We start from the raw sequence: 5715 nt of genomic DNA on the forward strand, positions 1-5715 counted from the left end.
AATTCCAGTGCCTTTACAGAAAGGAGTGGAATTCTGGTTGGTCAGAAATCCTGCAGCAGAAACTCCTGTAGAGGATGGTTTTTACTCCAATTATCTCAATATTTAGGAGCAGCTCTCCAAAACACACAGATTTGGGAAAACAGCCATGCAATTTTTTGCTCTGCCACAAACAAATCCTGTGAATCGCTGTCCCCTGGGGTGGCATCAGCTGTGTTTGGGCACTTAGGGCCCAGGGACTCATAAATGATCTTTAAGGAATGAGGAATCATCCAAATGCTCATGAGAAACATTCCCTGAGGTCACCTTGCAGCCTCTGCAGGACACGGGGCATCCCCCAGGGGAAAGAATTCCTTGAGGCTGAGGAAATCACCTTTCCCTGCCTCTCCCATTCCTCCTGACTGGCAGAGCAAGGCCCCAGAGTGACATTTCAATTACCAGGGAGCTGGAATTTTTGGAGTGACACCAAAGGAGACCAGCAAAAGGCTGGGATTGAAGTGCTCCTTGCTCAGTTGTTGCTTATTTTAAAGCACAGAATGCCAAAAGCAGTTTACAAACTGCAGCTGTGTCACCACTGTCGGTGTTGAGCTCCAGATGAGCAAATCGGTTCCACATTCCCAGTTCTGGCATCAGCCACATCCACAGAAGGAGCAGGGAACCACAGGAACTCAAACCCAGCTCACCCTGGTCTGACCCTGGGGCTCTGCAGCTCCCTTCTTGCCCCAGCAGCTGCTGGAAGAAAACCCTCCCAGTTTCAACTGGAAATGAGAAGGAATTCTGGGGATGGAAGATCCCTTTCCATCACTGTGTTTTCTGATGGGTCTGAAGGTTGTGCCCTCTGCTCAACAGACTAAACCAAAGCACCACAAGTGCCCAGAGAAGTTGTGGATTCCCCATCCCTGGAAGTGTCCAAGGCCAGGTTGGAGCAACCTGGGATAGTGGGAGGTGTCCCCTGACATGAGGTGGGGCTGGATGATCCTTAAGGTCCCTTCCAACCCAAGCCATTCCAAGATTTAATTATATTTTACACTATCATTTTCTTCATTCTGTCCGATAACTCTATTTGTCCTCCCTTTTCCTAATTCATTAAACCATGGAGCAAACAGAGAATTTCCTCATCAATTTCAGAGGACTTAGGAAGATCCTCAGTGAGGCCAGGCAGACCCTAATTCCTGTGGTAAATCCCACTACTGATTTCCCAGGCATGAACATTCCCTTCACCTGTTCACTCCAGCTGGGCCAGGTCGGATCTGATTATTCAGGGAGGTAAAGTGGGAGTGTCACTGGACAGCAGGCCGAGACAAAGAATTCACTGAACACTTGGGCTGGGAAAGGGCTCCGATTTTAGCTTCTTTTAGTTTAAATATCTGACAATTCTTACAGACACCCCGAGTTTTACCCTCTTTTACCTTAACTTGAACTGAACCAGGTGGAGGAAAATGTGTTCGAGAATCTTCTGACCGAGAGGCCAGCACTGAGGAACAGAGGATCCCTGCAAGATTCCCAGGTGTGGAGGCTTCAGGAATGTTTCGTTAACCAAATTACCCTCTCCCAGCTCACTGCCTGGGCCTTTCCTACGTGGTCAGTGCGGGCAGAGGAGGTTTGGCACCGCTTCTTGAGCCTCTCAGCTGTGACCCCAGCTCCGTGTGCCTGCCTGGAGCTTCTCCCCTGATTGCAGAACTCTCAGGCTGCTGTTTATTTCTGACCTCCAGAACAGGCCCAAAAGCCCACAATTAAATCCAGTTAATTCATTACTGCCCTGGGCCAGCCAGCGCTGCAACGACCCATCCATTAGCAACCCCAAACTTGAGTAAAGTGAGAGCACAGAAGTTCCAGCACCGGCTCCGAAGCTTCTTTAAAACACAAATTTAGGGCGGCCGGGGCCGTTCTGAGCAGGAGCTCTGAAAGCACTTTTAAAATGGGGATTTGGCCACGTCATGCAGAGGTTTCAGAGGGGGCTGCAGAGAGCTGAGCACGAAACACGCTGGAAAGGCTCTGGGGCAGGACTGGGGCACAGGAACGCAGCAAATGCGTCTCTGCTTGCGTAAGTCAAGTGGAACAGGAAGGGCTCAGGGTGATTTTCCTTACTTAATTTTATAAGGAAAGTGGGGTTGGAGAGCCAGGCTCTGGTTTGCAAAGGGATTTGGGGCCAAATGAGGTTATTTCCCCTTAAGAGGAAGGTAAAGGAACAGAATGCACCAGTGCAGAGATCCAGCACAGGCAGCACTGTTAGCCCTTCGTGCTTTGGCTGCGATAGCAGTCAGGAATCAGCTCCTGGAAGGATTTGGGCCTCTGTCCCTGCACATTCCCGTTCCCTGCCATCAGTGGGCCGGCACATTCCCATTTTCCCCTCAGTGACAGCGACACTCCATCCCTCCATGTCCATTGGCACGACCAATCCTCATGACTGCTGTGCCCATCCTCACTCTCCAGGCCTCCCCTCCCAGCTCCCATCCACGGCCAACCACTCGCTGTGAGCCAGCAAAGCCACAGGATCCTTCTCCAGCAGCTCTGGCTCATTGCTGCTCCCAAAATGAGGGATTTTCTCTTGTCCCCAGTGCTCTGAATGCAAGGCCTGTATGCAAACAGGCCCAGCCCTTCCTTCCTGGAGAGAAATATGGACAACTCCAGTTATTAATCCCCCCATTGTTGTTCTGACTTTAAACTGCTCTTTAAAGCCACTGTGATCTCTTTCAAGCAGTGGAGGAAAAGAACACTTTAATCACTAAAAGTGCATTAAAAATTCAGCACTCGAACCCTGCCTAATAGATTGATATTTCCCATGAGCTGGCAGGGGAAGATTAGCTATTAAAAATTCCCTTGTCCACAGGCATGTTAAATCCACCTGCAATTGGGCCCTGCTTGTTTGCTTGTTTGTTTTTCTGGTTAAAGAGACACTTAAATTCCGACCTCTTCACACTTTAAATAAATCAGGGAAATTTATTGCTGTGTTTTTACAGGGTTTTAAGGCCAGCTTCAATTCCAAGAGCTGCAGACACTGGATCCTGCTTTTCCTTCCCAAATTGCCAAGGCTGCCTCGATGTTTGCAGGACACTCTGGATGAGGTGCAGTTCAATCCGGGTGTCTTAAACTCCCCAAATTCTGCCTTGTCACCCCAAACTTCTCTGTTAGCTGGGATGAGGATTAAGTTAAAGAAGACACAAACATTGCAGAGAATCAGGAAATCCAGTGAAAGCTTAAATCAGCCTCTGGAAGTGCAAATTCCTCCCCACTGATGGATTTAGGGTACGTAGGGAGGAGTTTAATCACAGTCTAAAACCTGGAAAAATCATCAGTTCCTTCCTCAATTCTTCATTCCTCCCATCCACCCCTTCAGGGAGCTGCAAGAATCAAGGCTCTGGTGTTAAAATCGTTATCGAGAGTTGGACCTGGGTGATCTTGGAGCTCTTTTCCAACCTTAATCATGGAATCATGGAATGGTTTGGGTTGGAAGGGCCTCAAAGCCCATCCAGTGCCACCCCTGCCACGGGCAGGGGCACCTCCCACTGCCCCAGGCTGCTCCAAGCCCCATCCAGCCTGGCCAAACCCTTCCAAATCCCCCAAAACCAGGCTGTAAACTGCAAGAACTTGGGGTTTGAAGCTTCCTCAGGAGACAACACCCACAAAATCCAAGTCTTCCCTGCCTTTTGTGGCTTTAAAAACAATGGAGCTGGAAGTGCCCTGCATGTAGGGGCAGAGGGGTGAAGAAAAGAGGGATGGGTGGGTCTGACAAGCAGATAATTACAGGAAGACATCGCCTGCTTCCTCTCATAGTCCCTACGATGGTTTTTTTGCAATTTTTTGCAATTTTTTGCCATTTTCAGGGGTTTGCTGCCAAACCCAATGACCTTCACGTGTCTGGAGTGTCCTTAAGGCCGACCTAAAGAACAGAAAGGAGGAAATAAATTGTCTGGATGCTGCTAAAACCCATGCAGTTGGCTCTGCCCACCCTCCACAGCCCTGCCTGGAGCCAAGGAGCTGCAGAGCCTTTGCTGCCCACAGAGCATTGATCCAAAAATCTCTGGTGGTCACAGGAGAGCCCCAGGATCGGGCTCAGGGATGGACACGGTGTTTGAACAACAAACCCAAGCCCCCCAAAAAAACCCCCACAGTCCCCCACCGCCCCAAGCCTGGCTGCTGGTGGCAAACGAGAAAATACCGTTTGCACAACCCATGGGTTACTTTTTCTGGGATGTTTTCCCCCAGCTGAAGGAACTCAGGGCTCTCCTGTGGACACTGCAGTAAAGGAGCCTCCTCCTTGTTCAGCTCATGTGCAACAACCAGACACCTCACAAAGGGCATAAAAAGGACTGAAATAATCCCAATCAGCATGGAAAGCACTCAGAATTTCATCTCAGTGCTCTGATTGAGGTCGAGATTTTTATTTTTTTGCCTTTTTTCTCATAAAAAGAACCCAAATGCCTGAATTCGACCAGTGCTGCACATGTCAGAGCTTTATGGTCCCAAAAAGTAAGAAAGAAAATGTAATTTAGAGGCAAATCCACGCTGGCCATGCCAGCTGAGTGAATTCTGCTCTGACAAGATTCCACAGATAAATTTCTGTTTCATTTCATGGTATTTCTTCCACCGTGATGTTCCAACCAGAAACCACACTGGGAACAATTTGGGGTGGAATAGAAAATGGTAATGTCTAGACAGCAACGCTGCCTGAAGTATTTTCAGGGAATATAAAAAACAAGCATTAGCAGCAGCTCTAATAGCTACAAGTTAATAATGACAATGTTAATTTTAATTTTAATGATTCGAGGTGGGCACTTAAAAAAACCCAACAACAACCCCACCACAGAACAAAATCAATGAGCTGGAATAGGAATTCTAATGTGGAGAGCTGGACAATTATTAATCATTTGTATTATTCAATTAATAGTGACTTTTCTAATAAATAGGATGCTTTATGTCCCCATCTGGTATTCGAAGACATCATTCATTTTTATTCTTGGGAAATAAACAGCTGCAAAGGGGTTGATGCACTAATAGGAGAGGGAAATTAAGCATTGGATTTGCTTTTCCATTTTAGACCCAATAATTCCCCTGGAAAAGAATATTTTGTAATGCTCCAATGATTTAATGTTCTTTATCCCCATCTACACACCCCCGATTTTTTTTTTTTTTTTTGGAGCCTGCCAAAATTTTTCTTCCCAGAACATCTTCCCTGTTTTCTGTGCAGATGGAAGCTGGAACCCCTTAAAACTGGGAGGTTGCAGATACTCGGAAAGTGTTTCCATGCAAATATTTACACAGGGCGTGACCCAGACTGGGACTCGGCACTTCAAATAATCAAAAATATTCCTCCTAAACTTCTTTTGTGTCTCCAAAAAGGCAGCTGGGACTGAGGAGGAGCCTCGCAGGGACTTGTCACATCCAAATACTTGCAGGGGAACTTTAAATTTTGGTTCTGCCGAGGTCAAATTAAGTCAAACGGGGGATATTTAGTCATTACCTCTGTTTTGTGATAAAAATAATTACATGTTTTGGGGTTTTTATAAAGATATATGGATTAGGAGTATAAGAACGGCATTAAAAACATGATAATCAGGTCCTGTCAGAACAAAAACAACGGCTTGGGGGACCTGGATCCTGTGGGGTTGGGAATAATCAGAATCTGTTCCTTGCTGTCCAAAAAAAAGACAAATTTTTAGGAGCTCAGCTGAGTTTTGCAGCCCAGCTCCCCCAGCCAAAGCTGCCACTTGGCTTTTC

General features: G+C 47.1%; 1 protein-coding gene and 1 long non-coding RNA gene across 2 annotated transcripts in view; both read right to left on the reverse strand.

The window, feature by feature from the left end:
- Nucleotides 1-5715, reverse strand: part of LOC103614812 (leucine-rich repeat transmembrane neuronal protein 4) — a 199492-nt gene that overhangs the window by 63922 nt on the left and 129855 nt on the right.
- Nucleotides 2909-5715, reverse strand: part of LOC108446055 — a 4574-nt gene continuing 1767 nt past the window's right edge. Inside the window, exon 3 of the long non-coding RNA XR_001861165.1 lies at nucleotides 2909-3877. This is a non-coding gene — a long non-coding RNA (uncharacterized LOC108446055). The remainder of the gene's footprint in view (nucleotides 3878-5715) is intronic.

This window comes from Corvus brachyrhynchos, unplaced genomic scaffold (assembly GCF_000691975.1).
Source record: "Corvus brachyrhynchos isolate BGI_N302 unplaced genomic scaffold, ASM69197v1 scaffold150, whole genome shotgun sequence".
Classification (NCBI taxonomy): Eukaryota; Metazoa; Chordata; class Aves; order Passeriformes; family Corvidae; genus Corvus; species Corvus brachyrhynchos.